Here is a 20,376-nt window from a genome sequence, read left to right as displayed (position 1 = left end):
TCTTCAGTCTAAAATCTAGTGCATTTAAGTGGCATTAAAAAGTGCTTCTATGTACACGCACTGAATATGTACTAGGTTTGCAGAATTTTGACTTCACAGAATGGGTTTTTAGCTTAAGTGTGTGTAGATGAACTGCAAGGTGTGTAAGTATGTGTTCATGGAGTGCTTCAAGTGTAAAATCTGTATGATTTGTGCAGTTAAAGTGCTAATTTTGCCTACGAGAAAGAAAAGTACTACAGAAGAATTATAAAGTATTGGCACATTGGCTGCCTTTGCTGATGACACAGTTGGCTAATTTGTAAAGCACTGGTGTATTAAGTTGCAGAGTGTGGTTGAACTTGGTTAGTAGACTTGGTGCCTGTTTCTGTGTCCTGCTGAAGACAAGGACGGCTTGATACCACTGTCAAAGCCCAGTTTAATGAGAAAAGCATCCATGGAAGAAGAAGTGTTGATTCGAAAATGGTACTCCTCCAATTTCTCTGCACTTGCTACAAATGCAGAGTCTCCATTATAGCACAGAACAGAGTGTTAAAGTCGGGGATGGAAGAGGATGAAAATGGGAAGTTTACTTATGGAGAGTACTGAGAAATATCCTGTGTGCAGACACCAGTGTTGGACGATTGAATACATTTAAATAATGCCTCTAGATCACTGGCATTTATCTGTGCATCAGTGTCCTAATGGATAAGGCACTGGCCTTCTAAGCCAGGGATTCTGGGTTCGAGTCCCATCTGAGGTGCAAACCAATGTTCACTCTTACTTTTCCAGAAAAATAAGTATATTTATTACATGCTTCGTCTCAGATGTTTATGAGGTATTAGGAACTTTGAAATGGTACCATTTTACTTCTGTACTCTTCAGAGTCATGTTGATGTTCTGAAACTACAAAGTCGATTTTTAAACACCTATCTTTGTCAGATGCATTTTTGACCCGGCAGAAGATATTCCTTTGGAAAAAATGATTTGAATTGGATTGGTGTAACTGTTGTTTCTAGAGGTGGTGAAAGGCTTTCAGGCACTTGAATAGGGCAAGTCAGGATTCATGAAACGTATACAACCTTTGAGTGTGTGTAAATTGGAATATCCAGGAAGGAGCAGTTTGTACTACTTTCAAAACAGTTTCTCTCCACTTCTGGAAACATCCAGAGCTATATAAAGCATACTCTGAGCTTTAATCTCATGAAGAAAGAGGTTTAAATGCAAAAAAGAAAACAATAGCTTATCGTACTGGTGACATTCTCATTATATAAATTCCAAAAAAGTGATTTAATTGAAAGGAGCTGAAAAAACCACACAACGGTTTGTAAACCTAAATAACTATAAATAATATATTTTCCATCCTTGCATACCACCTACAGTATATAAATAAACGCAGCAGGACACATGACCGTGTGGCCTAATGGATAAGGCGTCTGACTTCGAATCAGAAGATTGAGGGTCCGAGTCCCTTCGTGGTCGGTTTTTGCCAATGGTCACACAATTCAGGTTTCCATTCAGAATGGAAGCAGGCTCTTCCAATACTCTCATAGCCATCATGTTCTCATTCCTAATTAATAATAAAGTGGAGTACATACTGCACAGTCATTTAGATTGCATCTTCAGTCTAAAATCTAGTGCATTTAAGTGGCATTAAAAAGTGCTTCTATGTACACGCACTGAATATGTACTAGGTTTGCAGAATTTTGACTTCACAGAATGGGTTTTTAGCTTAAGTGTGTGTAGATGAACTGCAAGGTGTGTAAGTATGTGTTCATGGAGTGCTTCAAGTGTAAAATCTGTATGATTTGTGCAGTTAAAGTGCTAATTTTGCCTACGAGAAAGAAAAGTACTACAGAAGAATTATAAAGGATTGGCACATTGGCTGCCTTTGCTGATGACACAGTTGGCTAATTTGTAAAGCACTGGTGTATTAAGTTGCAGAGTGTGGTTGAGTTTGGTTAGTAGACTTGGTGCCTGTTTCTGTGTCCTGCTGAAGACAAGGACGGCTTGATACCACTGTCAAAGCCCAGTTTAATGAGAAAAGCATCCATGGAAGAAGAAGTGTTGATTCGAAAATGGTACTCCTCCAATTTCTCTGCACTTGCTACAAATGCAGAGTCTCCATTATAGCACAGAACAGAGTGTTAAAGTCGGGGATGGAAGAGGATGAAAATGGGAAGTTTTCTTATGGAGAGAACTGAGAAATATCCTGTGTGCAGACACCAGTGTTGGACGATTGAATACATTTAAATAATGCCTCTAGATTGCTGGCATTTATCGGTGCCTCAGTGGCCCAATGGATAAGGCACTGGCCTCCTAAGCCAGGGATTCTGGGTTCGAGTCCCATCTGAGGTGCAAACCAAAGTTCACTCTTACTTTTCCAGAAAAATAAGTATATTTATTGCATGCTTCCTCTCAGATGTTTATGAGGTATTAGGAACTTTGAAATGGTACCATTTTACTTCTGTACTCTTCAGAGTCATGTTGATGTTCTGAAACTACAAAGTCAATTTTTAAACACCTATCTTTGTCAGATGCATTTTTGACCCGGCAGAAGATATTCCTTTGGAAAAAATGATTTGAATTGGATTGGTGTAACTGTTGTTTCTAGAGGTGGTGAAAGGCTTTCAGGCACTTGAATAGGGCAAGTCAGGATTCATGAAACGTATACAACCTTTGAGTGTGTGTAAATTGGAATATCCAGGAAGGAGCAGTTTGTACTACTTTCAAAACAGTTTCTCTCCACTTCTGGAAACATCCAGAGCTATATAAAGCATACTCTGAGCTTTAATCTCATGAAGAAAGAGGTTTAAATGCAAAAAAGAAAACAATAGCTTATCGTACTGGTGACATTCTCATTATATAAATTCCAAAAAAGTGATTTAATTGAAAGGAGCTGAAAAAACCCCACAATGGTTTGTAAACTTAAATAACTATAAATAATTTATTTTCCATCCTTGCATACCACCTACAGTATATAAATAAACGCAGCAGGACACATGACCGCGTGGCCTAATGGATAAGGCGTCTGACTTCGAATCAGAAGATTGAGGGTTCGAGTCCCTTCGTGGTCGTTTTTTGCCAATGGTCACACAATTCAGGTTTCCATTCAGAATGGAAGCAGGCTCTTCCAATACTCTCATAGCCATCATGTTCTCATTCCTAATTAATAATAAAGTGGAGTACATACTGCACAGTCATTTAGATTGCATCTTCAGTCTAAAATCTAGTGCATTTAAGTGACATTAAAAAGTGCTTCTATGTACACGCACTGAATATGTACTAGGTTTGCAGAATTTTGACTTCACAGAATGGGTTTTTAGCTTAAGTGTGTGTAGATGAACTGCAAGGTGTGTAAGTATGTGTTCATGGAGTGCTTCAAGTGTAAACTCTGTATGATTTGTGCAGTTAAAGTGCTAATTTTGCCTACGAGACAGAAAAGTACTACAGAAGAATTATAAAGGATTGGCACATTGGCTGCCTTTGCTGATGACACAGTTGGCTAATTTGTAAAGCACTGGTGTATTAAGTTGCAGAGTGTGGTTGAACTTGGTTAGTAGACTTGGTGCCTTTTTCTGTGTCCTGCTGAAGACAATGACGGCTTGATACCACTGTCAAAGCCCAGTTTAATGAGAAAAGCATCCATGGAAGAAGAAGTGTTGATTCGAAAATGGTACTCCTCCAATTTCTCTGCACTTGCTACAAATGCAGAGTCTCCATTATAGCACAGAACAGAGTGTTAAAGTCGGGGATGGAAGAGGATGAAAATGGGAAGTTTACTTATGGAGAGAACTGAGAAATATCCTGTGTGCAGACACCAGTGTTGGACGATTGAATACATTTAAATAATGCCTCTAGATTGCTAGCATTTATCGGTGCCTCAGTGGCCTAATAGATAAGGCACTGGCCTCCTAAGCCAGGGATTGTGGGTTCGAGTCCCATCTGAGGTGCAAACAAAAGTTCACTCTTACTTTTCCAGAAAAATAAGTATATTTATTGCATGCTTCCTCTCAGATGTTTATGAGGTATTAGGAACTTTGAAATGGTACCATTTTACTTCTGTACTCTTCAGAGTCATGTTGATGTTCTGAAACTACAAAGTCAATTTTTAAACACCTATCTTTGTCAGATGCATTTTTGACCCGGCAGAAGATATTCCTTTGGAAAAAATGATTTGAATTGGATTGGTGTAACTGTTGTTTCTAGAGGTGGTGAAAGGCTTTCAGGCACTTGAATAGGACAAGTCAGGATTCATGAAACGTATACAACTTTTGAGTGTGTGTAAATTGGAATATCCAGGAAGGAGCAGTTTGTACTACTTTCAAAACAGTTTCTCTCCACTTCTGGAAACATCCAGAGCTATATAAAGCATACTCTGAGCTTTAATCTCATGAAGAAAGAGGTTTAAATGCAAAAAAGAAAACAATAGCTTATCGTACTGGTGACATTCTCATTATATAAATTCCAAAAAAGTGATTTAATTGAAAGGAGCTGAAAAAACCACACAACGGTTTGTAAACCTAAATAACTATAAATAATATATTTTCCATCCTTGCATACCACCTACAGTATATAAATAAACGCAGCAGGACACATGACCGTGTGGCCTAATGGATAAGGCGTCTGACTTCGAATCAGAAGATTGAGGGTCCGAGTCCCTTCGTGGTCGGTTTTTGCCAATGGTCACACAATTCAGGTTTCCATTCAGAATGGAAGCAGGCTCTTCCAATACTCTCATAGCCATCATGTTCTCATTCCTAATTAATAATAAAGTGGAGTACATACTGCACAGTCATTTAGATTGCATCTTCAGTCTAAAATCTAGTGCATTTAAGTGGCATTAAAAAGTGCTTCTATGTACACGCACTGAATATGTACTAGGTTTGCAGAATTTTGACTTCACAGAATGGGTTTTTAGCTTAAGTGTGTGTAGATGAACTGCAAGGTGTGTAAGTATGTGTTCATGGAGTGCTTCAAGTGTAAAATCTGTATGATTTGTGCAGTTAAAGTGCTAATTTTGCCTACGAGAAAGAAAAGTACTACAGAAGAATTATAAAGTATTGGCACATTGGCTGCCTTTGCTGATGACACAGTTGGCTAATTTGTAAAGCACTGGTGTATTAAGTTGCAGAGTGTGGTTGAACTTGGTTAGTAGACTTGGTGCCTGTTTCTGTGTCCTGCTGAAGACAAGGACGGCTTGATACCACTGTCAAAGCCCAGTTTAATGAGAAAAGCATCCATGGAAGAAGAAGTGTTGATTCGAAAATGGTACTCCTCCAATTTCTCTGCACTTGCTACAAATGCAGAGTCTCCATTATAGCACAGAACAGAGTGTTAAAGTCGGGGATGGAAGAGGATGAAAATGGGAAGTTTACTTATGGAGAGTACTGAGAAATATCCTGTGTGCAGACACCAGTGTTGGACGATTGAATACATTTAAATAATGCCTCTAGATCACTGGCATTTATCTGTGCATCAGTGTCCTAATGGATAAGGCACTGGCCTTCTAAGCCAGGGATTCTGGGTTCGAGTCCCATCTGAGGTGCAAACCAATGTTCACTCTTACTTTTCCAGAAAAATAAGTATATTTATTACATGCTTCGTCTCAGATGTTTATGAGGTATTAGGAACTTTGAAATGGTACCATTTTACTTCTGTACTCTTCAGAGTCATGTTGATGTTCTGAAACTACAAAGTCGATTTTTAAACACCTATCTTTGTCAGATGCATTTTTGACCCGGCAGAAGATATTCCTTTGGAAAAAATGATTTGAATTGGATTGGTGTAACTGTTGTTTCTAGAGGTGGTGAAAGGCTTTCAGGCACTTGAATAGGGCAAGTCAGGATTCATGAAACGTATACAACCTTTGAGTGTGTGTAAATTGGAATATCCAGGAAGGAGCAGTTTGTACTACTTTCAAAACAGTTTCTCTCCACTTCTGGAAACATCCAGAGCTATATAAAGCATACTCTGAGCTTTAATCTCATGAAGAAAGAGGTTTAAATGCAAAAAAGAAAACAATAGCTTATCGTACTGGTGACATTCTCATTATATAAATTCCAAAAAAGTGATTTAATTGAAAGGAGCTGAAAAAACCACACAACGGTTTGTAAACCTAAATAACTATAAATAATATATTTTCCATCCTTGCATACCACCTACAGTATATAAATAAACGCAGCAGGACACATGACCGTGTGGCCTAATGGATAAGGCGTCTGACTTCGAATCAGAAGATTGAGGGTCCGAGTCCCTTCGTGGTCGGTTTTTGCCAATGGTCACACAATTCAGGTTTCCATTCAGAATGGAAGCAGGCTCTTCCAATACTCTCATAGCCATCATGTTCTCATTCCTAATTAATAATAAAGTGGAGTACATACTGCACAGTCATTTAGATTGCATCTTCAGTCTAAAATCTAGTGCATTTAAGTGGCATTAAAAAGTGCTTCTATGTACACGCACTGAATATGTACTAGGTTTGCAGAATTTTGACTTCACAGAATGGGTTTTTAGCTTAAGTGTGTGTAGATGAACTGCAAGGTGTGTAAGTATGTGTTCATGGAGTGCTTCAAGTGTAAAATCTGTATGATTTGTGCAGTTAAAGTGCTAATTTTGCCTACGAGAAAGAAAAGTACTACAGAAGAATTATAAAGGATTGGCACATTGGCTGCCTTTGCTGATGACACAGTTGGCTAATTTGTAAAGCACTGGTGTATTAAGTTGCAGAGTGTGGTTGAGTTTGGTTAGTAGACTTGGTGCCTGTTTCTGTGTCCTGCTGAAGACAAGGACGGCTTGATACCACTGTCAAAGCCCAGTTTAATGAGAAAAGCATCCATGGAAGAAGAAGTGTTGATTCGAAAATGGTACTCCTCCAATTTCTCTGCACTTGCTACAAATGCAGAGTCTCCATTATAGCACAGAACAGAGTGTTAAAGTCGGGGATGGAAGAGGATGAAAATGGGAAGTTTTCTTATGGAGAGAACTGAGAAATATCCTGTGTGCAGACACCAGTGTTGGACGATTGAATACATTTAAATAATGCCTCTAGATTGCTGGCATTTATCGGTGCCTCAGTGGCCCAATGGATAAGGCACTGGCCTCCTAAGCCAGGGATTCTGGGTTCGAGTCCCATCTGAGGTGCAAACCAAAGTTCACTCTTACTTTTCCAGAAAAATAAGTATATTTATTGCATGCTTCCTCTCAGATGTTTATGAGGTATTAGGAACTTTGAAATGGTACCATTTTACTTCTGTACTCTTCAGAGTCATGTTGATGTTCTGAAACTACAAAGTCAATTTTTAAACACCTATCTTTGTCAGATGCATTTTTGACCCGGCAGAAGATATTCCTTTGGAAAAAATGATTTGAATTGGATTGGTGTAACTGTTGTTTCTAGAGGTGGTGAAAGGCTTTCAGGCACTTGAATAGGGCAAGTCAGGATTCATGAAACGTATCCAACCTTTGAGTGTGTGTAAATTGGAATATCCAGGAAGGAGCAGTTTGTACTACTTTCAAAACAGTTTCTCTCCACTTCTGGAAACATCCAGAGCTATATAAAGCATACTCTGAGCTTTAATCTCATGAAGAAAGAGGTTTAAATGCAAAAAAGAAAACAATAGCTTATCGTACTGGTGACATTCTCATTATATAAATTCCAAAAAAGTGATTTAATTGAAAGGAGCTGAAAAAACCCCACAATGGTTTGTAAACTTAAATAACTATAAATAATTTATTTTCCATCCTTGCATACCACCTACAGTATATAAATAAACGCAGCAGGACACATGACCGCGTGGCCTAATGGATAAGGCGTCTGACTTCGAATCAGAAGATTGAGGGTTCGAGTCCCTTCGTGGTCGTTTTTTGCCAATGGTCACACAATTCAGGTTTCCATTCAGAATGGAAGCAGGCTCTTCCAATACTCTCATAGCCATCATGTTCTCATTCCTAATTAATAATAAAGTGGAGTACATACTGCACAGTCATTTAGATTGCATCTTCAGTCTAAAATCTAGTGCATTTAAGTGACATTAAAAAGTGCTTCTATGTACACGCACTGAATATGTACTAGGTTTGCAGAATTTTGACTTCACAGAATGGGTTTTTAGCTTAAGTGTGTGTAGATGAACTGCAAGGTGTGTAAGTATGTGTTCATGGAGTGCTTCAAGTGTAAAATCTGTATGATTTGTGCAGTTAAAGTGCTAATTTTGCCTACGAGAAAGAAAAGTACTACAGAAGAATTATAAAGGATTGGCACATTGGCTGCCTTTGCTGATGACACAGTTGGCTAATTTGTAAAGCATTGGTCTATTAAGTTGCAGAGTGTTGTTGAAAATTGGTTAGTAGACTTGGTGCCTGTTTCTGTGTCCTGCTGAAGACAAGGACGGCTTGATACCACTGTCAAAGCCCAGTTTAATGAGAAAAGCATCCATGGAAGAAGAAGTGTTGATTCGAAAATGGTACTCCTCCAATTTCTCTGCACTTGCTACAAATGCAGAGTCTCCATTATAGCACAGAACAGAGTGTTAAAGTCGGGGATGGAAGAGGATGAAAATGGGAAGTTTACTTATGGAGAGAACTGAGAAATATCCTGTGTGCAGACACCAGTGTTGGACGATTGAATACATTTAAATAATGCCTCTAGATCACTGGCATTTATCTGTGCCTCAGTGGCCTAATGGATAAGGCACTGGCCTCCTAAGCCAGGGATTGTGGGTTCGAGTCCCATCTGAGGTGCAAACCAAAGTTCACTCTTACTTTTCCAGAAAAATAAGTATATTCATTACATGCTTCCTCTCAGATGTTTATGAGGTATTAGGAACTTTGAAATAGTACCATTTTACTTCTGTACTCTTCAGAGTCATGTTGATGTTCTGAAACTACAAAGTCAATTTTTAAACACCTATCTTTGTCAGATGCATTTTTGACCCGGCAGAAGATATTCCTTTGGAAAAAATGATTTGAATTGGATTGGTGTAACTGTTGTTCCTAGAGGTGGTGAAAGGCTTTCAGGCACTTGAATAGGGCAAGTCAGGATTCATGAAACGTATACAACCTTTGAGTGTGTGTAAATTGGAATATCCAGGAAGGAGCAGTTTGTACTACTTTCAAAACAGTTTCTCTCCACTTCTGGAAACATCCAGAGGTATATAAAGCATACTCTGAGCTTTAATCCCATGAAGAAAGAGGTTTAAATGCAAAAAAGAAAACAATAGCTTATCGTACTGGTGACATTCTCATTATATAAATTCCAAAAAAGTGATTTAATTGAAAGGAGCTGAAAAACCCCCACAATGGTTTGTAAACCTAAATAACTATAAATAATATATTTTCCATCCTTGCATACCACCTACAGTATATAAATAAACGCAGCAGGACACATGACCGCGTGGCCTAATGCATAAGGCGTCTGACTTCGAATCAGAAGATTGAGGGTCCGAGTCCCTTCGTGGTCGGTTTTTGCCAATGGTCACACAATTCAGGTTTCCATTCAGAATGGAAGCAGGCTCTTCCAATACTCTCATAGCCATCATGTTCTCATTCCTAATTAATAATAAAGTGGAGTACATACTGCACAGTCATTTAGATTGCATCTTCAGTCTAAAATCTAGTGCATTTAAGTGACATTAAAAAGTGCTTCTATGTACACGCACTGAATATGTACTAGGTTTGCAGAATTTTGACTTCACAGAATGGGTTTTTAGCTTAAGTGTGTGTAGATGAACTGCAAGGTGTGTAAGTATGTGTTCATGGAGTGCTTCAAGTGTAAAATCTGTATGATTTGTGCAGTTAAAGTGCTAATTTTGCCTACGAGAAAGAAAAGTACTACAGAAGAATTATAAAGGATTGGCACATTGGCTGCCTTTGCTGATGACACAGTTGGCTAATTTGTAAAGCATTGGTCTATTAAGTTGCAGAGTGTTGTTGAAAATTGGTTAGTAGACTTGGTGCCTGTTTCTGTGTCCTGCTGAAGACAAGGACGGCTTGATACCACTGTCAAAGCCCAGTTTAATGAGAAAAGCATCCATGGAAGAAGAAGTGTTGATTCGAAAATGGTACTCCTCCAATTTCTCTGCACTTGCTACAAATGCAGAGTCTCCATTATAGCACAGAACAGAGTGTTAAAGTCGGGGATGGAAGAGGATGAAAATGGGAAGTTTTCTTATGGAGAGAACTGAGAAATATCCTGTGTGCAGACACCAGTGTTGGACGATTGAATACATTTAAATAATGCCTCTAGATTGCTGGCATTTATCGGTGCCTCAGTGGCCCAATGGATAAGGCACTGGCCTCCTAAGCCAGGGATTCTGGGTTCGAGTCCCATCTGAGGTGCAAACCAAAGTTCACTCTTACTTTTCCAGAAAAATAAGTATATTTATTGCATGCTTCCTCTCAGATGTTTATGAGGTATTAGGAACTTTGAAATGGTACCATTTTACTTCTGTACTCTTCAGAGTCATGTTGATGTTCTGAAACTACAAAGTCAATTTTTAAACACCTATCTTTGTCAGATGCATTTTTGACCCGGCAGAAGATATTCCTTTGGAAAAAATGATTTGAATTGGATTGGTGTAACTGTTGTTTCTAGAGGTGGTGAAAGGCTTTCAGGCACTTGAATAGGGCAAGTCAGGATTCATGAAACGTATCCAACCTTTGAGTGTGTGTAAATTGGAATATCCAGGAAGGAGCAGTTTGTACTACTTTCAAAACAGTTTCTCTCCACTTCTGGAAACATCCAGAGCTATATAAAGCATACTCTGAGCTTTAATCTCATGAAGAAAGAGGTTTAAATGCAAAAAAGAAAACAATAGCTTATCGTACTGGTGACATTCTCATTATATAAATTCCAAAAAAGTGATTTAATTGAAAGGAGCTGAAAAAACCCCACAATGGTTTGTAAACTTAAATAACTATAAATAATTTATTTTCCATCCTTGCATACCACCTACAGTATATAAATAAACGCAGCAGGACACATGACCGCGTGGCCTAATGGATAAGGCGTCTGACTTCGAATCAGAAGATTGAGGGTTCGAGTCCCTTCGTGGTCGTTTTTTGCCAATGGTCACACAATTCAGGTTTCCATTCAGAATGGAAGCAGGCTCTTCCAATACTCTCATAGCCATCATGTTCTCATTCCTAATTAATAATAAAGTGGAGTACATACTGCACAGTCATTTAGATTGCATCTTCAGTCTAAAATCTAGTGCATTTAAGTGACATTAAAAAGTGCTTCTATGTACACGCACTGAATATGTACTAGGTTTGCAGAATTTTGACTTCACAGAATGGGTTTTTAGCTTAAGTGTGTGTAGATGAACTGCAAGGTGTGTAAGTATGTGTTCATGGAGTGCTTCAAGTGTAAAATCTGTATGATTTGTGCAGTTAAAGTGCTAATTTTGCCTACGAGAAAGAAAAGTACTACAGAAGAATTATAAAGGATTGGCACATTGGCTGCCTTTGCTGATGACACAGTTGGCTAATTTGTAAAGCATTGGTCTATTAAGTTGCAGAGTGTTGTTGAAAATTGGTTAGTAGACTTGGTGCCTGTTTCTGTGTCCTGCTGAAGACAAGGACGGCTTGATACCACTGTCAAAGCCCAGTTTAATGAGAAAAGCATCCATGGAAGAAGAAGTGTTGATTCGAAAATGGTACTCCTCCAATTTCTCTGCACTTGCTACAAATGCAGAGTCTCCATTATAGCACAGAACAGAGTGTTAAAGTCGGGGATGGAAGAGGATGAAAATGGGAAGTTTACTTATGGAGAGAACTGAGAAATATCCTGTGTGCAGACACCAGTGTTGGACGATTGAATACATTTAAATAATGCCTCTAGATCACTGGCATTTATCTGTGCCTCAGTGGCCTAATGGATAAGGCACTGGCCTCCTAAGCCAGGGATTGTGGGTTCGAGTCCCATCTGAGGTGCAAACCAAAGTTCACTCTTACTTTTCCAGAAAAATAAGTATATTCATTACATGCTTCCTCTCAGATGTTTATGAGGTATTAGGAACTTTGAAATAGTACCATTTTACTTCTGTACTCTTCAGAGTCTGTTGATGTTCTGAAACTACAAAGTCAATTTTTAAACACCTATCTTTGTCAGATGCATTTTTGACCCGGCAGAAGATATTCCTTTGGAAAAAATGATTTGAATTGGATTGGTGTAACTGTTGTTTCTAGAGGTGGTGAAAGGCTTTCAGGCACTTGAATAGGGCAAGTCAGGATTCATGAAACGTATACAACCTTTGAGTGTGTGTAAATTGGAATATCCAGGAAGGAGCAGTTTGTACTACTTTCAAAACAGTTTCTCTCCACTTCTGGAAACATTCAGAGCTATATAAAGCATACTCTGAGCTTTAATCTCATGAAGAAAGAGGTTTAAATGCAAAAAAGAAAACAATAGCTTATCGTACTGGTGACATTCTCATTATATAAATTCCAAAAAAGTGATTTAATTGAAAGGAGCTGAAAAAACCCCACAATGGTTTGTAAACTTAAATAACTATAAATAATTTATTTTCCATCCTTGCATACCACCTACAGTATATAAATAAACGCAGCAGGACACATGACCGCGTGGCCTAATGGATAAGGCGTCTGACTTCGAATCAGAAGATTGAGGGTTCGAGTCCCTTCGTGGTCGTTTTTTGCCAATGGTCACACAATTCAGGTTTCCATTCAGAATGGAAGCAGGCTCTTCCAATACTCTCATAGCCATCATGTTCTCATTCCTAATTAATAATAAAGTGGAGTACATACTGCACAGTCATTTAGATTGCATCTTCAGTCTAAAATCTAGTGCATTTAAGTGACATTAAAAAGTGCTTCTATGTACACGCACTGAATATGTACTAGGTTTGCAGAATTTTGACTTCACAGAATGGGTTTTTAGCTTAAGTGTGTGTAGATGAACTGCAAGGTGTGTAAGTATGTGTTCATGGAGTGCTTCAAGTGTAAAATCTGTATGATTTGTGCAGTTAAAGTGCTAATTTTGCCTACGAGAAAGAAAAGTACTACAGAAGAATTATAAAGGATTGGCACATTGGCTGCCTTTGCTGATGACACAGTTGGCTAATTTGTAAAGCATTGGTCTATTAAGTTGCAGAGTGTTGTTGAAAATTGGTTAGTAGACTTGGTGCCTGTTTCTGTGTCCTGCTGAAGACAAGGACGGCTTGATACCACTGTCAAAGCCCAGTTTAATGAGAAAAGCATCCATGGAAGAAGAAGTGTTGATTCGAAAATGGTACTCCTCCAATTTCTCTGCACTTGCTACAAATGCAGAGTCTCCATTATAGCACAGAACAGAGTGTTAAAGTCGGGGATGGAAGAGGATGAAAATGGGAAGTTTACTTATGGAGAGAACTGAGAAATATCCTGTGTGCAGACACCAGTGTTGGACGATTGAATACATTTAAATAATGCCTCTAAATCGCTGGCATTTATCTGTGCCTCAGTGGCCTAATGGATAAGGCACTGGCCTCCTAAGCCAGGGATTGTGGGTTCGAGTCCCATCTGAGGTGCAAACCAAAGTTCACTCTTACTTTTCCAGAAAAATAAGTATATTCATTACATGCTTCCTCTCAGATGTTTATGAGGTATTAGGAACTTTGAAATAGTACCATTTTACTTCTGTACTCTTCAGAGTCATGTTGATGTTCTGAAACTACAAAGTCAATTTTTAAACACCTATCTTTGTCAGATGCATTTTTGACCCGGCAGAAGATATTCCTTTGGAAAAAATGATTTGAATTGGATTGGTGTAACTGTTGTTCCTAGAGGTGGTGAAAGGCTTTCAGGCACTTGAATAGGGCAAGTCAGGATTCATGAAACGTATACAACCTTTGAGTGTGTGTAAATTGGAATATCCAGGAAGGAGCAGTTTGTACTACTTTCAAAACAGTTTCTCTCCACTTCTGGAAACATCCAGAGGTATATAAAGCATACTCTGAGCTTTAATCTCATGAAGAAAGAGGTTTAAATGCAAAAAAGAAAACAATAGCTTATCGTACTGGTGACATTCTCATTATATAAATTCCCAAAAAGTGATTTAATTGAAAGGAGCTGAAAAAACCCCACAATGGTTTGTAAACCTAAATAACTATAAATAATATATTTTCCATCCTTGCATACCACCTACAGCAGGGGTGCCCAAACCTGTCCTGGCGGGCCGTATCCATGCCAGATTTTTGGGATATCCCCATCTGGTGATCACGGTTCGATCCCCGGCGCCGGCGGCAGATCAGAGTGCCCAGGACGGGGTCCATGTGACCCGGGCAGTCCTATCCCCTGGGTGTACGTGGTTGTCCGACATGTCGGTCGTATTTGCTTTTACGTACCGGATCGGAATCGGCCCCCATAAAATCGTACGTAAAGTATATAGCAAATCAACCTGAAATCTGCTGGGTCAGAAAGGGCTCGATTCCGATCCGTGTCGGAAGGTTAGGAGTCCGTACGAATTTGTCGGGACGGCATGGCAGAGTGCCCGGGACGGGCTCCATGCGTCCCGGGCATTCGTCCCCCGGGCGTCCGGGGCTACATCCAGGCTGACGGTATGGCAGAGTGCCCGGGTCGGGCTCCATGGTTTTCACGGTGGTCCTCCCCTGGGTGTCAGGGGGCTCCTGGCCGACGGCATGGAAAAGTACCCAGGACGGGCTCCATGCGTCCCGGGCATTTGTCCCCCGGGCGTCCGGGGCTCCATCCAGGCCGACGGCATGGCAGAGTGCCCGGGTCGGGCTCCATGGTTTCCAGGGTGGTCCTCCCCAGGGTGTCGGGGCGCTCCATGCCGAAGGCATGGAAAAGTGCCCAGGACGGGCTCCATGCGTCCCGGGCATTTGTCCCCCGGGCGTCCGGGGCTCCATCCAGGCCGACGGCATGGCAGAGTGCCTGGGTCGGGCTCCATGGCTTTCACGGTGGTCCTCCCCTGGGTGTCTGGGGGCTCCAGGCCGAAGGCATGGAAAAGTGCCCAGGACGGGCTCCATGCATCCCGGGCACGGGCACGGGGACGGGGACAGGGTCGGGAGAGTCCAGGCGGCTTCACTTCCGTGTCCAGCCATCTGATCGCCCAGATTCCCTCGGCCATCTGGTCGCCCGGATCCCCTCGGGCATCTGGTCGCCCGCAACGCTTTCCTATGGGGCGACCAGATGGCCGAACTTCCCTGGAAGTCCCGATGAGGTGCCATTCGCCGCCCGGATCCCAGCGAGGGCTCCAGGAGGTTGGGTACATTCGCGCCTTGGGTCCCCTCTGTCACCTCGCGTGCACAGATTACAAGAAAAGGGGGTAATTTTCCTCCGGATTACTAGGGAGAAGGGTACGCCCGGACACCCCTCCGAGGCTGGTGGTTCTCTGCCATGGGGACCAGATGGGCTATGCCTGGGCAACACCTCCCTAGGCCACCCGGGGCTTCCTTCCTCCAGGCCAACTGCATGTCAAATTGCCCAGGACGGGCTCCATGGCTCCTGGGCAGTCGTCCCCCGGGCGTCCGGGGCTCCATCCAGGCTGACGGCATTGAAAAGTGCCCAGGACGGGCTCCATGCGTCCCGGGCATTCGTCCCCTGGGCGTCCGGGGCTCCATCTAGGCTGACGGTATGGCAGAGTGCCCGGGTCGGGCTCCATGGTTTTCACGGTGGTCCTCCCCTGGGTGTCTGGGGGCTCCAGGCCGAAGGCATGGAAAAGTGCCCAGGACGGGCTCCATGCGTCCCGGGCATTCATCCCCCGGGCGTCCGGGGCACCCATCTCCATGAGGCCAACGGCATTGGCAAAGTACCCAGGACGGGCTCCATGGGTCCCGGGCAGACCTCCCCCCGGGCGTCCGGGGCTCCCACCTCCAGGCCGACGGAATGTCAAAGTACCCAGGACGGGCTCCATGGGTCCCGGGCAGCTTCCCCCGGGGTGTCCGGGGCACCCACCTCCAGGCCGACGGCATGTCAAAGTACCCAGGACGGGCTCCACGGGTCCCGGGCATTCCTCCCCCAGGTCGTCCGGGCCCTAGAGCTCCGGTGGTCCAACCTGCGCCTGAGGCCCAGCCGGGGTCCAAGAGCCCTGCCTTGCGTGGGCAGGCAGTCAGGAACCCTACCGCGAAGGCTTGGGATGGATGGGGAGCTGGGAGTCCTTTCGATCCCGGCCCTCTGGTCGCCCGCGATGCTTTCCAATGGGGCGACCAGATGGCCGGGCTTCCCTGGAAGTCCCGATGAGGTGCCATTCGGCTCCTGGATCCCAGCTAGGGCTCCATGAGGTCGGGTTCTTTTACGCCTTGGGTCCCCTCTGTCACCTCGCGTGCACGGATTGCAAGAAAGGGGGGTAATTTCCCTCCGGATTACTAGGGGCAGGGTACGCCCGGACACCTCTCCAGGGCTGGTGGTTCTCTGCCCGGGGGACCAGATGAGATATGCCTGGGCAACACCTCTCCCGGGCGTCTGGGGGCTCCATTCTCCGGGCCAACGGCATGGCTCAATGCCCAGGACGGGCTCCACGTGTCCCGGACAGACCTTCCCTGGGCGTCCGGGGCACCCATCTCCATGAGGCCAACGGGATGGCAAAGTACCCGGGAAGGGCTCCACGGGTCCCGGGCAGCCTTCCCCCGGGCGTCCGGGGCTCCCACCTTTAGGCCGACGGCATGTCACACTGCCCAGGACGGGCTCCATGGGCCCCGGACAGACCTCCCCCGGGCGTCCGGGGCACCCATCTCCAGGAGGCCAACGGGATGGCAAAGTACCCGGGAAGGGCTCCACGGGTCCCGGGCAGCCTTCCCCCGCTCGTCCGGGGCTCCCACCTCCAGGCCGACGGCATGTCACAGTGCCCAGGACGGGCCCCATGGGCCCCGGACAGCCCTCCCCCCGGGCGTTCGGGGCACATATCTCCAGGAGGCCAACGGCGTTGCAAAGTACCCGGAAAGGACTCCACGGGTACCGGGCAGTCCTCCCCCCGGGCGTCCGGGGCACCCATCTCCATGAGGCCAACGGCATTGGCAAAGTACCTGGGAGGGGCTCCACGGGTCCTGGGCAGGCCTCCCCCGGGCGTCCAGGGCACCCACCTCAAGGCCGACGGCATGTAAAAGTGCCCAGGACGGGCTCCATGGGTCCCGGGCAGCCCACCCCCGGGCATCCGGGGCACCCATCTCCAGGAGGCCAACGGCGTTGCAAAGTACCCGGGAAGGGCTCCACGGGTACCGGGCAGTCCTCCCCCGGGCGTCCGGGGGCTCCCTTCTCCAGGCCGACGGCATGGTTCAATGCCCAGGACGGGACGTCAAGTGGCCAGGACGGGCTCCATGCGTCCCGGGCATTCGTCCCGGGACGGGGACGGGGTGGGGAAGAGTCCAGGCGGCTTCACCTCCATGCCCAGCCATCTGGTCGCCCGGATTCCCTCGGCCATCTGGTCGCCCGGATCCCCTCGGGCATCTGGTCGCCCGCAACGCTTTCCTATGGGGGGGACCAGATGGCCGAACTTCCCTGGAAGTCTTAATGAGGTGCCATTCGCCTCCCGGATCCCAGCGAGGGCTCCATGAGGTCGGGTTCTTTCACGCCTTGGGTCCCCTCTGTCACCTCGCGTGCACAGATTGCAAGAAAGGGGGGTAATTTGCCTCCGGATTACTATGGGGCAGGGTATGCCCGGACACCCCTCCAGGGTTGGTGGTTCTCTGCCATGGGGACCAGATGGGATATGCCTGGGCAACACCTCCCTAGGCCACCCGGAGCTTCCTTCCTCCAGGCCAACTGCATGTCAAATTGCCCAGGACGGGCTCCATGGCTCTTGGGCAGTCGTCCCCCGGGCGTCCGGTGCTCCATCCAGGCCGACGGCATGGCAGAGTGCCCGGGACAGGCTCCATGCGTCCCGGGCCTTCGCCCCCCCGGGCGTCCGGGGCTCCATCCAGGCTGACGGCATGGCAGAGTGCCCAGGACGGGCTCCACGGGCCCCGGTCATCCGGGGCACCCTTCCCCGGGCCAGCGGCATGTCAGAGTGCCCAGGACCAGTTCCACGGGTCCCGGGCAGTCCTCCCCCGGGCGTCCGGGGCTCCCTTCCCCGGGCCAAAGCATTTCAGAGTGCCCAGGACGGGCTCCACGGGTTCCGGGCGTCCAGGTCTCCCTTCCCCGGGCCAACGGCTTGTCAGAGTGCCCAGGACGGGCTCCACGGGCCCCGGGCGTCCGGGGCACCCTTCCCCGGGCCAGCGGCATGTCAGAGTGCCCAGGACGAGTTCCACGGGTCCCGGGCAGTCCTCCCCCCCGGGTGTCCGGGGCTCCCTTCCCCGGGCCAAAGCATTTCAGAGTGCCCAGGACGGGCTCCACGGGTCCCGGACGTCCGGGGCTCCCTTCCCCGGGCCAACGGCATACAGGAGTGCCCAGGACGGGCTCCACGGGTCCCGGACGTCCGGGGCTCCCTTCCCCGGGCCAACGGCATACAGGAGTGCCCAGGACGGGCTCCACAGGTCCCGGTCGTCTGGGGCTCCCTTCCCCGGGCCAACGGCTTGTCAGAGTGCCAAGGACGGGCTCCACGGGTCCCGGTCATCTGGGGTCCCTCCCCCGGGCCAACAGCAGGTCAGAGTGCCCAGGACGGGCTCCACGGGTCCCGGGCAGCCCACCCCCCGGGCGTTCGGGGCACCCATCTCCAGGAGGCCAACGGCGTTGCAAAGTACCCGGGAAGGGCTCCACGGGTACCGGGCAGTCCTCCCCCGGGCGTCCGGGGCTCCCTTCTCCAGGCCAACGGCATGGTTCAATGCCCAGGACGGGCTCCATGTGTCCCAGACAGACCTCCCCCGGGCGTCCGGGGCACCCATCTCCAGGCCAACGGCATGGCTCAATGCCCAGGACGGGCTCCATGGGTCCGGGGAGGCGTCCCATGCGCCTCCGGGCTTGGGAGCCCCGGCTGGGTCCAGGGGCCCGGGCGGGCCCCGGGTCGGGTGCTCCGGCCCTGGTCCCTGTCTCCCAGCCTACCGCACTGCCAAGGGCCTAGGAATGGGTTCCGTTGTTCCCGGGGAGCCTCCCCTTGCTTGGCTGGGTTCAGGAGCAGTGGCTAGGGCCCCTGAGGGCCCGGGGAGGGCGGCCTCCCCACCCCGGGCTCTGTCCTTGGTCCTGCTGCGTGGCAGGGTGCCCGGGACGGGGTCCGGAGGGACCGGGGAGGCGTCCCATGCACCTCCGGGCTTGGGAGCCCCGGCTCGGTCCAGGGGCCCGGGCGGGCCCCGGGTCGGGTGCTCCGGCCCTGGTCCCTGTCTCCCAGCCTACCGCACTGCCAAGGGCCTAGGAATGGGTTCCGTTGTTCCCGGGGAGCCTCCCCTTGCTTGGCTGGGTTCAGGAGCAGTGGCTAGGGCCCCTGAGGGCCCGGGGAGGGCGGCCTCCCCACCCCGGGCTCTGTCCTTGGTCCTGCTGCATGGCAGGGTGCCCGGGACGGGGTCCGGAGGGACCGGGGAGGCGTCCCATGCACCTCCGGGCTTGGGAGCCCCGGCTGGGTCCAGGGGCCCGGCCGGGCCCCGGGTCGGGTGCTCCGGCCCAGGGCCCTGTCTCCCAGCCTGCCGCACTGCCAATGGCCCGGGAAGGGGTTCCGATGTGCCCGGGGAGCCTTCCCTTGCTTGGCTGGGTTCAGGAGCAGTGGCTAGGGCCCCTGAGGGCCCGGGGAGGGCGGCCTCCCCACCCCGGGCTCTGTCCTTGGTCCTGCTGCGTGGCAGGGTGCCCGGGACGGGGTCCGGAGGGACCGGGGAGGCGTCCCATGCACCTCCGGGCTTGGGAGCCCCGGCTGCGTCCAGGGGCCCGGCCGGGCCCCGGGTCGGGTGCTCCGGCCCTGGGCCCTGTCTCCCAGCCTGCCGCACTGCCAAGGGCCCGGGAAGGGGTTCCGATGTGCCCGGGGAGCCTCCCCTTGCTTGGCTGGGTTCAGGAGCAGTGGCTAGGGCCCCTGAGGGCCCGGGGAGGGCGGCCTCCCCACCCCGGGCTCTGTCCTTGGTCCTGCTGCGTGGCAGGGTGCCCGGGACGGGGTCTGGAGGGACCGGGGAGGCGTCCCATGCGCCTCCGGGCTTGGGAGCCCCGGCTGGGTCCAGGGGCCCGGGCGGGCCCCGGGTCGGGTGCTCCGGCCCTGGGCCCTGTCTCCCAGCCTGCCGCACGGCCAAGGGCCCGGGAAGGGGTTCCGATGTGCCCGGGGAGCCTCCCCTTGCTTGGCTGGGTTCAGGAGCAGTGGCTAGGGCCCCTGAGGGCCCGGGGAGGGCGGCCTCCCCACCCCGGGCTCTGTCCTTGGTCCTGCTGCGTGGCAGGGTGCCCGGGACGGGGTCCGGAGGGACCGGGGAGGCGTCCCATGCGCCTCCGGGCTTGGGAGCCCCGGCTGGGTCCAGGGGCCCGGGCGGGCCCCGGGTCGGGTGCTCAGGCCCTGGGCCCTGTCTCCCAGCCTGCCGCACTGCCAAGGGCCCGGAAAGGGGTTCC

The 20,376-nt window shown here is 48.1% G+C and overlaps 14 non-coding genes across 14 annotated transcripts; all 14 read left to right on the top strand.

Moving 5' to 3' along the window:
* Positions 1–1,385: 1,385 nt before the first annotated feature.
* On the top strand, positions 1,386–1,458 carry TRNAR-UCG (transfer RNA arginine (anticodon UCG)). Its single transcript has one exon. It is a non-coding gene; the product is annotated as a tRNA-Arg (tRNA).
* An 803-nt stretch (positions 1,459–2,261) lies between these two features.
* TRNAR-CCU (transfer RNA arginine (anticodon CCU)) lies at positions 2,262–2,334 on the top strand. The gene has a single exon. It is a non-coding gene; the product is annotated as a tRNA-Arg (tRNA).
* A 646-nt stretch (positions 2,335–2,980) lies between these two features.
* On the top strand, positions 2,981–3,053 carry TRNAR-UCG (transfer RNA arginine (anticodon UCG)). The gene has a single exon. It is a non-coding gene; the product is annotated as a tRNA-Arg (tRNA).
* Positions 3,054–3,856: 803 nt separating this feature from the next.
* Positions 3,857–3,929, top strand: TRNAR-CCU (transfer RNA arginine (anticodon CCU)). The gene has a single exon. It is a non-coding gene; the product is annotated as a tRNA-Arg (tRNA).
* Positions 3,930–4,575: 646 nt separating this feature from the next.
* TRNAR-UCG (transfer RNA arginine (anticodon UCG)) lies at positions 4,576–4,648 on the top strand. Its single transcript has one exon. It is a non-coding gene; the product is annotated as a tRNA-Arg (tRNA).
* Positions 4,649–6,170: 1,522 nt separating this feature from the next.
* On the top strand, positions 6,171–6,243 carry TRNAR-UCG (transfer RNA arginine (anticodon UCG)). Its single transcript has one exon. It is a non-coding gene; the product is annotated as a tRNA-Arg (tRNA).
* An 803-nt stretch (positions 6,244–7,046) lies between these two features.
* TRNAR-CCU (transfer RNA arginine (anticodon CCU)) lies at positions 7,047–7,119 on the top strand. The gene has a single exon. It is a non-coding gene; the product is annotated as a tRNA-Arg (tRNA).
* Positions 7,120–7,765: 646 nt separating this feature from the next.
* On the top strand, positions 7,766–7,838 carry TRNAR-UCG (transfer RNA arginine (anticodon UCG)). Its single transcript has one exon. It is a non-coding gene; the product is annotated as a tRNA-Arg (tRNA).
* Positions 7,839–8,642: 804 nt separating this feature from the next.
* TRNAR-CCU (transfer RNA arginine (anticodon CCU)) lies at positions 8,643–8,715 on the top strand. The gene has a single exon. It is a non-coding gene; the product is annotated as a tRNA-Arg (tRNA).
* A 1,523-nt stretch (positions 8,716–10,238) lies between these two features.
* On the top strand, positions 10,239–10,311 carry TRNAR-CCU (transfer RNA arginine (anticodon CCU)). Its single transcript has one exon. It is a non-coding gene; the product is annotated as a tRNA-Arg (tRNA).
* Positions 10,312–10,957: 646 nt separating this feature from the next.
* TRNAR-UCG (transfer RNA arginine (anticodon UCG)) lies at positions 10,958–11,030 on the top strand. The gene has a single exon. It is a non-coding gene; the product is annotated as a tRNA-Arg (tRNA).
* An 804-nt stretch (positions 11,031–11,834) lies between these two features.
* On the top strand, positions 11,835–11,907 carry TRNAR-CCU (transfer RNA arginine (anticodon CCU)). Its single transcript has one exon. It is a non-coding gene; the product is annotated as a tRNA-Arg (tRNA).
* Positions 11,908–12,552: 645 nt separating this feature from the next.
* On the top strand, positions 12,553–12,625 carry TRNAR-UCG (transfer RNA arginine (anticodon UCG)). The gene has a single exon. It is a non-coding gene; the product is annotated as a tRNA-Arg (tRNA).
* An 804-nt stretch (positions 12,626–13,429) lies between these two features.
* On the top strand, positions 13,430–13,502 carry TRNAR-CCU (transfer RNA arginine (anticodon CCU)). Its single transcript has one exon. It is a non-coding gene; the product is annotated as a tRNA-Arg (tRNA).
* Positions 13,503–20,376: the final 6,874 nt, after the last annotated feature.

Source organism: Lissotriton helveticus, chromosome 5_1 (genome assembly GCF_964261635.1).
Source record: "Lissotriton helveticus chromosome 5_1, aLisHel1.1, whole genome shotgun sequence".
Classification (NCBI taxonomy): Eukaryota; Metazoa; Chordata; class Amphibia; order Caudata; family Salamandridae; genus Lissotriton; species Lissotriton helveticus.
Note: the sequence above shows the minus strand (reverse complement) of the source record. Positions and strands in the feature narration are given on the sequence as shown.